Source organism: Nannospalax galili, unplaced genomic scaffold, assembly GCF_000622305.1.
Source record: "Nannospalax galili isolate Female #2095 unplaced genomic scaffold, S.galili_v1.0 scaffold1417, whole genome shotgun sequence".
Lineage (NCBI taxonomy): Eukaryota > Metazoa > Chordata > Mammalia > Rodentia > Spalacidae > Nannospalax > Nannospalax galili.
The window spans coordinates 33,820-46,098 of record NW_008340126.1 but is presented as its reverse complement, the minus strand read 5'-3'; the positions used below and the strand labels follow the sequence as shown (position 1 = coordinate 46,098).

Below are 12,279 nucleotides of genomic sequence, written 5' to 3'. Positions count from 1 at the left end.
AGTTATCAACCCAGAAAACGGATGAAAGAGGTGAATTCTTTTGGTAGATCAATCCTACATGCCAAAGCATCCAACATGTAGGGTGTTTGTTCTCACATCCTTTCCTAGGGTCAGGGTGTCAACTTGAACCTGGAAAATTTTTGAGAACACTTTTGAGAACAACTAGCTTAAGTCTGAAGAGAAAGGACCAATTTCCCTCCAGAGTTAGCTTCTCAAAATCACATTTTTTATCTTTTTTATTAGCACATGTAAGGAAGCAAACAGAAACAAATTTGGAACAACAAACTCTGAACAAACACTTACAGAAACTTAAACAGGGCATAGTTACATCACGCTGGGCCACAGACATAATAAGTTTATCTACTTTGTCATTTTCCTTTCCAGGAGCTCCCCCAACTGGACAGAGCTGGGATTGGCTTGTACGTAACAGGTGTCATCCTTTCCCATGCACTGAATGACAGCACCATAATGGGACTTATTGGCATCTGAGAAGGCTAGCATGGCTAAAGGTAGGGGGTTTTGGCAGTGGGAAGTGTGTGGCTGAGTGGTGATTTCCAAACAAGCCAGGCTGGCTAGTCACTTATCTGGGGGCGTGTGGTTATCCAACTCCCCCATGAACCCAGACATCATTAGTTGGAAAGCCAGAGAGTCTGCCCATAATGCTTGGGAATGCTTAAGAGGAAAGGGCAGTATAATTTTGTCAGGTTGCTTTCCAACTATGCACCTGGCTGTTTGTCGGGCCTTAATTGCTAACTTGAAGGCAATATCATACTTAGAGCTAAGCCTAGTTAGGTCCAAGGTAGCCAGGTGTATCCACACGAGGGAGTCTTGGTGCCATAGCACCCCCAAGACACCATTTTTGGTCCAGAGGATCAAGGTTAGTAATGGCTCTGCTGGGTCATGACGTTGGAGTGATGCAGACCAGAGTATATGATCTATCTTATTAAGAAGATCCTTAGCTGACTGGGTGAAAGGGATCCTTGAAGCTGGTGAATTATGGCCTTCCAGCAGGGAGAACAAGGCCCAGAATTCCAAGTCAGGGACTGGTTTAAATTGTTTGAGCCAGTTTATAGGGCCTGGGCGGTATTTCCAATGATGGAATTTAGGGGATTTAGTTTCTGATATAATGGTGACATCAGCCCCTGTGTCTACTAGGCCCTTTATGGCAGTTCCATCTAGGAACAGGGTCATTAGTGGGAAGTGTTTGAGGATTGGGAGACTCCATAATATCTGTCTTGTTTCCCCTCTTGTGGGTAGGGCTGAGGGGCACCCCAGGTGGAGTTTAAAGGAGCCGAGTCCGGTTGAGGCTGTGGCCTACAGTCTTTAGCTGAATGGAACCTTTTTTGGCACTTGGGGCAGCGAGTTTTGGGGTGGGCTGTACCTCTTGGGCAGTGGCTCCAAAAGTGGCCAAGCCCCCAACAGTTCCAGCAGTCTTCCCAAGTGCCAAAGTGGGTGGGTTTTCCTTATGACAAAAGAGTTTCCAAGGAAGGGGTCAAAGCCTCAATAAGGCTCACCCTAGGGTCTAAGTCTCTGGTAGCTTGTAGCGAGTACCCATTTGTGAATGTTATCACTGCAGACAGATTCGATAGCATTGTGAGTAGGGGTGTTCAGGCCCTCCCAAGTTAACTGTTTGATAAGCACCTCTTGGGTGGGTCCAGACTCCACCCTCTGCTTTACTGCTTTGGTGACATGGGTAAGGAAGTCCGTGAAGGACTCCCCTGACTGTTGAATCAAATTATGGAAAAAGACTTGTGGGTCATGGGGGGAGCAACATTTAAGGGCCTTAAAAGCCAAATCAGAAACTTGTTGGAAATAGGCATGGAGGCCAATAGTAGACTGGGAGATGGGGTCAGTTTATTGTCCGTGTCCCACAATCATGTCCAACATAATGTTGAGGCCATATTGGAGATATAGGTGTACCTGCTTTTCAGCCTGATTTTCATAGGCTGTGTACCAGTTTAGAAAGACTGAGGGTTCTAAGACTGCCTTTAGTAAGTTATATGAATCATAGTGTGTTTGTAAATGTAAGGACCACTGGCGAAGAACATGTTTGAAATATGGGGAGTCATGGCCTGATTGCTCAGCTGCCTTGCGGGTAAGAAGGAGATCAGAGAGTGTGGTGGGCAGCCATGAATGCTGCTCTGCATCAGGGCCGACATTAACTGGAAATGCGGACAAAAGCGGGTGAGGATTTAAGGAGGGCAGCCTAGGAGGGAGGGTCACAGTAGCAGGGGAAGGGGCGGGATGGTTATTAGGGAGAGGAGACAGTGACTCCTTCCATGGGTAACAGGGCAGGGAAATTTCTGGGCATGGTAGCTCTAGGAGAGTATCCTGAGATATAGGCTCCTTCCTTATTGGATGTGGGAGCAGAGGCTGCATCCACCTATGGATCCGGGAGGTCTGGGGTTGAGGTAATAGCCAGATCTACACTAGATTGCTCCTGGCAGTGTTTATTGTGGGCCGAGATGACTTCCTCAGGAGAGGAGGATTTAAGGCTAGCAATGACAGTTAGGAGGATCAGCATGAACGATGCAGGGGGAGTGATCCCTGACCTGACCTCCCTTTTTCAGGCCAGGAAGAGGACCTGCATCCATGTGTCAGGGTTCCACATGTTTTCAGGGGAGGCCCATGGAGCTAAATTAGTGGCTTCATCCCAAAAGTGTTGATATCTTTTGGTTTCACTTTCAACCCTCTGGTTTTAAGGAGCACCTTTAGTGCCGCCATTTGTGGTTCCCTGCATTGTGGTGGTAATTTGCCCATTGTGGGAGGGTCTCATGAAGGGGAATTTTCCACAAAAGTAGAAGACAAGGGTGATTACCAAGAGGACACAAAGGAAGCAAAGAAGCACTGTGAGCCATAGGATGTAAACTGCCCTGTCATGTAAAGGTGTATTGGATTCAAATGTCTTGTGCTCAGTGAGGGACTTCTGGAGGCCATGACACCTTCAGCTGTATGCTCACACAGTGTCTCTGGGACAGGCAACAGGGTGACCTGAAGCCTGGGCTCTGAGTTCAGGGTGGATCAGGCCTTATGAGAACTCACAGGGACGAGTTGAGAGGGGGGACGTGCCAACGTGGGCTTCGGGACCACGTGGTGGAGTGTGCCTCCTTGATCTAACAAACTAGTCCAACAATAAAGATGACAGACAGGGTGGAGGGGACAGAGGAGGGGGCTACTCACTTACCCTTGAGCAGCCGAAGAAACAGACAAGACCAGGGGCCTACTTACAGAACAAACCAAGGTTCTGGGTGTCACCAACACCGTGGGCAGGAGTCCCTGTTCAGGCGCCAGGTGTTGCAGGTTCTTCTCAGGCCAGCTGTGAAGACCCTAACCTGGATCAGGTCCTCTGCCAATTAGGGGGTAAGAGGCATGGAGTCACAACACACTGACCCTGGGAGTCGGGTAGAAGCAAGCACTAGGCGAGGTGCTACAGACCCGTTTAAGGCAGGAGGGGGCACACCTTATATTTCCCTTTTCTCCGCCCCCCAAGTCCCTTTAGTCAGCATGTCATTTTCTGATTGGTCGGCACCATGCAGTCTGTCAGCAGTCACTGGGCTTGTGAGCAGGGTACAGAGGTGTGGGCTACTTTTGGTGGGCTATTTGTGGACCAAGAATTGAAGTGAATTCTTGCTGAATCCCAGGGCTCTGGGTCTGTGCCATCTTTGGAGGACTCCTGCTACATATATACCTCTAAGTATTCATCAAAGAAGCTTCCTTTTACAAGAGAGACTATTAAGAGCTCCATAACCAATCCAATGCAGAGAATATGTGTCAGCCTCTATACCTAAGGCTCAGGGAAGACAGTGGCACAGGGAGCAGAGAAAATTGAACTTTTAGTTCTCAGAAGTGAAGCTTCCTCATGAAACAGATGACAATCAACACAGAATGCAGGGAATAAAAGACTGTAGAGTACTTTTCCATGAGTAGGAATTCCATATTAAATCTCTGTAACCTAGTCCTCAGAGAGCATTGCAGAACAGTGGAAAGAAAGACTGTAAGAACCAGGGTTGGTGGATGACCACAAGGAAACAGTTTTCTAGGCTTCTGGGAACTTACTCCTATAGACTTACAGCAGTGTAGACAGCAGGCACAAGACCCACACAAACTCAAACCAGACAAATCACAGCATAGAAGTGAGGAAATAGGTAAGAAGCCATAACTTTAGCTGAGGAGCTATTGGTACTTGATCTTTGCTAGATGAAGGAAAGTTGATATTCTTTAAGGGAGTGATGCTAGATAAGCTGAATAGGCTCCAGTAGATGAACTCACACCAAGTGAAATTTGTGTGACTCAATAGGCTTTAACATATATGATAGAGTGAATGAAATCTGGCAGGGGTCTATAGGGGGTGTAGATAGGGAAGGGGGTCTAAATATGTTTTAAAATGTACAAAAATTCAATAAAAATAGAAAAAATGAAGGTAATTTCAGTAAAGGGCTTTACTCTCTATAAGTAGATTTTTCTGGTTACTTTTTCTGTTGCCATTATATACATGATCAAACACACAGGGAATAAAAGGATTATTTCTTCTTAAATCCCCAAAGTCACTGTTTATCATGAGGGAATATCAGGGCAGAAACTCAAGGCAGGAACCTGGATGCAAGAACTAAGGAAGACACGATGGAGGAATGCTTACTAGCTTGCTTCACTGGCCTGTTCAGGTACAACTCATGTACAGCCTAGGTCCCTCCCCATGCCCAGTGATGGCACTGTCCATAGTGGGCTTGGTCTTTCTACATCAACTAGTATTTAAGAAAATGTCCCAAATACATACCCACAGTCCAGATTGATGGAGAAAATTCCTCAGTTGAGATTTTCTTGCTGCAGGTGACTCCAGTTTGTGCCATATTGGCAATAAATACATAAATATACAAATAGCCAGCACATGATGGTTTAAACATTGCATGGATACCAGCCATACATCAATGCTAAGGGATGTAAATCCTGGCGAAATGATGAGGTGATGAGCTGAAGAGCTTGGTATAAGTTTTGACATGGAACAAGGCTTCAATCCCATCCACTAAGCTCTGTGTATAACCAAGCATGGGAAGATGTATTTTCTTGAATGTAAAGATTTAGATACCAATCATTTCTTCACCAGAAGTCATGTACTACAACTCTAACATTTGGACCACACATATATGATCTTGTTCAAGTTATAAAAATAACTGCTGGTGGTCCTTTGTATATTTTTTTAATTTTTGTGCATGTCACAATACATCTTAATCATATTTAGACCCTTTTCCCTATCTGCACCCCCCCATATTCCACCCATGGATTTCATATAGTCTGTCAATCATCCATGAGTTTTGGGTGGGTGAGTTTTGATATGAGTTGTGGTGGTTTGAATGAGAATGTCCCCCATAGGTTCCAAGTATTTGTATATTTTGTCCCCAGCTTGTGGAGCTGTTTTGGGAGGTCTTAGAAGGTGTGGCTATGCTGGAGGAAGCATGTCACTGGTGGTTGGCTTAGAGAGTTCATAATCATTGCCAGATCTCAAGTGGCATGCTTGCTTCCTGTGTCTGCTTGAAGATGTGAGAGCTTAGCTTCTGCTCCTGCTCCAGTCATCTCCTGCCACCATGCCTCCCTGCCATGATAGACGATTGTCCCTTGGAACCGTAATTGCAAATAAACTCTTCCTTCTATAAGCTGCTTTGGTCAGTTCAATCACAGCAATGGAAAAGTAACTAATACACAAGTCCTACCCAGTAATACGCAGTCTGCAGTCCCTTTCCCTGTATCCTCGACTCACATGGGACTCACTATTTAGGCAAGGTTGACATTGACCTCACAGTGATCTGTCTGTCTCTGCCTCCCTAGAGCTGGTGGTTCTTGATGGGTAGATTTAAAGTACATCTTTGGAATGGTATTACTATTTTCAGTTTATTAGTTGATAGAATACAATAATTATACATAATAGTGACATTGACTGTGATATTCCCATACATGTGTACAATATATTTTGATTATAGTCACCATCCCCTTATATTTTCTAGTTCTGCTTCCACTCCTACTGAACACTTTATTCCTTCCCCTCTACTTGCTTTCGTTTCTTTTAAAAAAATGAATGAGTTTAATTTGGTTTCTTACATGATCCTTGGCAAAAACATACCAGTGTTAACACCACTACAGTAAATATCTCTCCCATCCCCCAGTAATCATTAACTCTCACATATATGCATATATATGTATATGTATCTCTCTATATATGGAGAGAGAGAGAGAGAGAGAGAGAGAGAGAGACCTCCCAAGTTACCACTGACTCCATGACATAATGCTGATAAGCCCAACCTTGTGTAGACCTATTCCAGGTCAATAGTATGGTGTCCATATGAAGCCCAGAAGACATTGTCCACAACACTCTACATCTTCCTCCCTCTGTAGAAATCTTTATACCATTTCTCCTGTGATGTTCCTGAGCTTTAGAGTGAGAGTGAGTAATGTAGACATCCAATTTAGGGCTAAGAATTCAGCATTCATTTATTCTTAGCACTTAGACCATTTATGATTCTCTGCAGTTACGACTGCCAACTGAAAAAGGACTATGACTGAAATTGACAGCATCACTAATCTGTGCCTGTAAGCATAAATATTTAGAAGGCATTTGACAGGAATATATCCTCTCTCTCTCCCCCCGCCTCCGCTCTCACACATGTTGTGTGTATTTCTTAAAATTTTATGCTTATTTATTTTTGTTTTATGTTTATGAGTGTTTTGCCTCCATGTAAGTGCATCCAAGCATGAAATGCCTGCAGTGACCATAAGAAGGCATTAGATGACCTGGAACTGGAGTTAGGTGCTGTTGTGGGTGCTGAATCTGAATCCAGGTCATCTGCAAGAGCAGCCAGCATTTTTAAGTGCTGAGTATATCTCTATCCCTGTGTGTGTATTATTAAAAAATCTGTGGCTTTCTTTTCAACTTAGTAAATCAATTTTTAAAATAAATTTCTTTCGATATATTATTTTTCCCAGGGCTGTTTAAAACTTTTATGTTTTGCTTAGGAAAGTTTGTCATTTATTGAGATTCCCATTGGTAATATTTATCTGCATCAGGAGGCATGCTGGAACTTTATTTGTGTGTGTGTGTGTGTGTGTGTGTGTGTGTGTGTGTGTGTTGCACACACATGGGTATGCAGGTATATTCACCCAAGCACATGGATGTGGAAGAAGACTTTAGATATCTTTTCTATGTATTGCTTTCTGCTTATTTTGCCTTGGGAACAGGAAACTTACTGTTTTGGCTATGCTGCCTAGCCAGCAAAGCTCCCAGGATCCATGTGTGTTTACTGGGAATACAGACATTTAGAACCATGCCTGGCTTTCATGTGGTTGCTGGGGATTTTAATTCAGGTCCTTATGCTTGTGCAATAAATACTCTTATCCACTTTTTTATTATGCAGTTGTATTACAAATTTTATAAATTAATGTTAGGAATAGTCTATATTTAGAGATACTTTGACTTGATTTCTGGGCTTTTCTCCAATTGAAATATGATGTTGAGACAGGCTAAATTTGATAATGGTATAAAAATGTGTCCATATGGCTGGAGAGATGGCTCAGCAGTTAAAAGCACTGGCTGCTCTTTCAGAAGACCTTGAATCAGTCCTCAGCACCCACACGGTGCTAACGATGGCCAGTAACTCCAGTTCTAAGGGATCTGACACCTTCATCAGACCTCTAGAGACATTGCATGACACAGGTGAACTTAATATACATGCAGAAGAGACACTCATATGCATAAAATAAAAATAAAATGTAAAAAGAAAAGCATATCTCACAAGATTTTATATATAATTTTTCTGACCTTAAAATGTTATTTATAAAGGTTTATTATAAATTATTTCAAGTCAAAACAGTAAGACTTTCTTAGAATGTTGATTTACTCGCAGTACAATAAAAATGGTTAACTTCAACGATAAAAATTTTAAATGTTATGTTTCTTGTTATTTGGGCTTTTACCAGAAGCTGGGCTTATTTACATTGTTGTTTAGGCAGAATACATCTAATAACTTTATAGCTCTGGTTAATATAACTGCACAGTAAATACTCTTATCCACTTTTAAGAAACACTTATATCGCCAGGGGTGTGGTGGCACATGTCTTTAGTCCTGGCACTCAGGAGGCAGAGGCAGGTAGATCTCTGGGAGTTCAAGGTCAGCCTGATCTCCATAGTGAATCCAGGCCAGCTGCAGCTACAGGAAGACCTGGTCTCAAAACGAGAAAAAAAAAAAAAAAAAAAGCAAAGAGAAAGAAATGCTTACATCCCAGGCAACATTTATGGCCATGTTTTTTTCTAGTTTTCAAAAATTATGTAAAAGACATTTCAAATTGAAATTTATTTAACTGATACTTCTAAGGACAAAATTTAACACACTTAGACTATAACTTTCTGTGTCTAAAACAAGACCTTCTTTACAAACACTGTTTGCTCCCGCTAACATTTGCCAGTGAAAAGTGGCTTATAAGGTACGATTTTATGCTTCTTAAGATAATTGCTAATATTTTCTGATAAGTTTACTAGGATTTTGATAACTTAGAAAACTGTCTTAATAAAGAGTTAGTTCATTTTATGTTACTGTCATTTTTGTGATATTTTAGGTAATTTTAATACATTTAGTACACATATATTTAGTATGTGTCTCTATTATGCAAAAGCTTTCAGTGGTTAAGACATGTAATTTTAATAAACACAAAGTGAGGAATAATTGCCTTCATCCTTACAATACACATCATATCTAGACTTTAAAATATAAAATGTCAACAAAATCTTTGAATGTTTTTCTTCTTAATCATGCAATTAAGGAAAGACAAAAATCTGGTATCTGGAAAGTTCCCTTAAAACATTTAGCTTTTTCTCTTTTTAGAAAGTGTAATTGATTGGTAACTGACAGCTAGAGACTAAGAAAGATAAAACATATAAATATATTTAAATGAAAAACTTCAAAGCTATTCTTTTATTTCCTGCCTCTTGTTTCTTTGGAATACATTGGTTCCACTGACACCATGGAAACCATCCTAAAATCCACCGTTTAGGGCTTAAGTTTTAACCAATAAGAGACTTTTAAAAAATGTTGTTATGATGTTTAAGGAACTTCATCCATAGGATCCTTTACAGTTGGCTGTTCGTGTTTTCTATTTATTTCTTTAGAATATTACAAACATTTATTTTATTTTATTTTATTTTATGCTTCAATGACGCTTCTCTTTATTAGTCTAATAATTTTTGTTCCATGTCTTCAATCTCATTAGCTATTGATGACAGAGTAACTGATACAATATTGGTAATCCAAACAAATTTGTTTATTTAAAATATAAACTATGGGATATTTTATGGCCATTTTAGAATATAATTGATAAATACATTTTACATAGAAAATAAGACATGAATGTTTTCCCTGAGTGGTGATATTTTCAGAACCCAGGTTAACGGAAAGATACAGGAAAACTGTGCCCCTGCAACATTTTAATACAGTTGATAAATGCTCAGTATCAGAATAATCTTGTGACCTTAATTAGTATCTCATTTGTCTAAATCATATTTTTACTTATTCTTTGAAAAATTCCACTTTTATACAACACATTTTTTTATTATATCCATCCCATTAATGCTAAAAATTACTTCTGGGAGACGTGGGGCTCTGGTCCTCTCCTCCCACGCACTTATGACAAACCAAGGTAATATTTCTCCAAACTACAGTTTGGGGAACCAAAGAATTTATTGGGCTTATCAACAGAGCAGGGACAGGGCTACTTATAAAGGTATGGGCACTAGGGCGCTTTCTTCTACAATTCAGCCGGGACCCCTATGACCTCCCGGCAGATGTTCAGGATGGTGAAAGCCACCCCCTCTCTCTGGCTTCTCCTGTCCCTGTCCTTAGTTCCTTTTGGTACCACTCAGGCCAGCTATTTGGATGGAAGGCATGACTGAGTCCTTTGGCCTCTCCCTTCCTACAAAGCATCTACAGTCACGTTAGTTTGTGATGATTGAAGCAAGGATAAATCCCAGCTGGAGAAGAAGGCATCTCTCTACTCCTTGCCGGTGTAGCTTGACAGGCCGAGGACAAGTCTGTGCAACATACATTCTGTGCTTCCATTCCCCTAGATCCTCCTGGGACTCACCACAACACATATCTCTATCTACTTCATGCCAACTTAAAAAAAAATATTTTATTTATTATTTTTATTTTATGTGTGTGAGTGTATTGCCTACATGTAGGTAAGTGCATCCGTGTCCTGCAATGCTCACGAAGGTCAGAAGAGGCTGTCGGATCCCCCTGGAACTGGAGTTAAGGACAGTAGTTAGCTGCCATGTGGGTGCTGGGATTCAAACCCAGGTCTTCTTCAATAACCAGTGTTCTTAACCACTGAGCCATCTCTCCAGCTCCATGTCAACTTTTTAAAAAGTAAATTTACTCTTAAAGTTGGATGGGCTACAACCATTATACATTCTAAAAAAACTCGTAAATTGTCTTCAAACTACTTCCACAACATCAAGAGAGATTTCTGTAAATAACTCATGCAGTCTTTCGAACTTTACATAAACAAGGAAAGAAATTAATGAAATATTACAAACTCTTGAATTAAGATTTTTTTTTACTCATTTAAAATAAAATAACCAAGTGAAGTTACAAAAGACATATACTACTCTGCAAAGAACACACACACCACATTTTGCCACTTAATAATGGCAATCATAGGAGAGAAAAAGAATGACCACACACATACTTTCCAATCAGGCTTACGTCTGGTGTCCTTTTCTAATTCCAGGTTTTAAACTTGTAAAAGATGTGTTTGCTGATTCCACCAGTTCTTCTGTGACATTCTGGGGTGCAAAGACGTACAATAATGGGGACAATAGTCTCTTTAGAAGGGGCCAAACTTGCCTTAAGTCTTCCTCAACCAAATAAGTACTAGTGCTTGAGACACTTTGAATATAAGATGGATTCAACTGCACAAAAGGACAACAAAAAGTGGCCATCTCTGTGCTGAAATGCTGTGCAAAGCATGAATATGCCTTGTTTGATAACAGAACACTCCAAAATTTGTACTGTTATTTTTCAATGTACAAAAGGCAGGAATGTCTCTTAGCTTTCCTGGGTGGGATAAATGAGTGGTACCTTAATTTGTAGGTACAGTTGGAGCACTATGTAGGTACTCTCTAGACTGCTTTGACAGAAGTAGGATTTTCAATGTAACAAGATAAGTGAACTTGAATTGTAATATATTTTGGGGGATCCGTTTACTATAAATTGTCACTGTAAGCATTGTACTATAACTGTCTTGTGGTTTTCCCCCCAGTAAAATTTTTGGGAAAAATTTTTAAAATTTTATTTATTTATTTATTTGTGTGTGTGCATGCACATATGTGCATGTGTGTGCATGTGTGTACATGCATATGCATAGCAGAGGACAAATTATGGGAGTTGGTTCTCCTCTTCCACCAGGCCCTGAGGCTTGGCAGCAGTTATTTTACCTGCTGAACAATCTCTTCAGCTCTCTTCATCTTTTAATTAATATAACATGTACTCACTTTTGATATAGGTTTTACATAAATATATAGGTATTATTTAAATATTGTCCTTTCTACACTTCAAGAAGACAATTCAACAATAAACACAGCAAAGATTAAGACTTTAAAAAAATTATTTGGAACTGATACTAAAATTGTGCAATGAGTAACAGCTTTTTTTGGTGTGAGGTGATAAAGGAATATTAGAAGGTTAGATGAACTTACCTTAGCAGTTTCTAAATGTACTTACAAGTCTGCAAGAGTCAGAGCAAGAGGAGCATCTGCTGGGGAAGACCAGATTTTCAGTCTTTAAGGTCTTATTGTTAGTGCTATTGTGTCTTATGTTCATTCCTATTCTTTTGGGGGTAAACTTAGGAGATCATTGGATGCTCATGAATCTCAGTCATCCATAATTGGGTCATTATCATTTCTCATCTCTAGAGACAGGAAATCAAAAGCATTCTTATTATAAGCATGCCACCCAGGACAATGTTCAAGTGTTCTAATGATGAAAGATTTGTATTCAACTGAAAATACTAATGTGCACATGTCCCACCCACATAAGCTTAATTCTGAAGCTGATATAAATTAATGTAATCTATCTTACTAAAAAAATGGATAACATTTCATTATGGTGTTAAAGAGAATTAACTGGGCTTGTTTCCTTCTAGATAATTTTATTTTAAAATGTATGCTTTTCCTTTAGTAATTTCATAAGCACTATGACTTGTCTATCATGTCTCAGAATTCCTTCTTAACTTTTACTCTAC

General features: G+C 40.3%; 1 pseudogene; it reads right to left on the bottom strand.

Moving 5' to 3' along the window:
* Positions 1-4,847, bottom strand: part of LOC103735745 — a 17,411-nt pseudogene extending 12,564 nt beyond the window's left edge.
* Between the last annotated feature and the right edge of the window lie 7,432 nt (positions 4,848-12,279).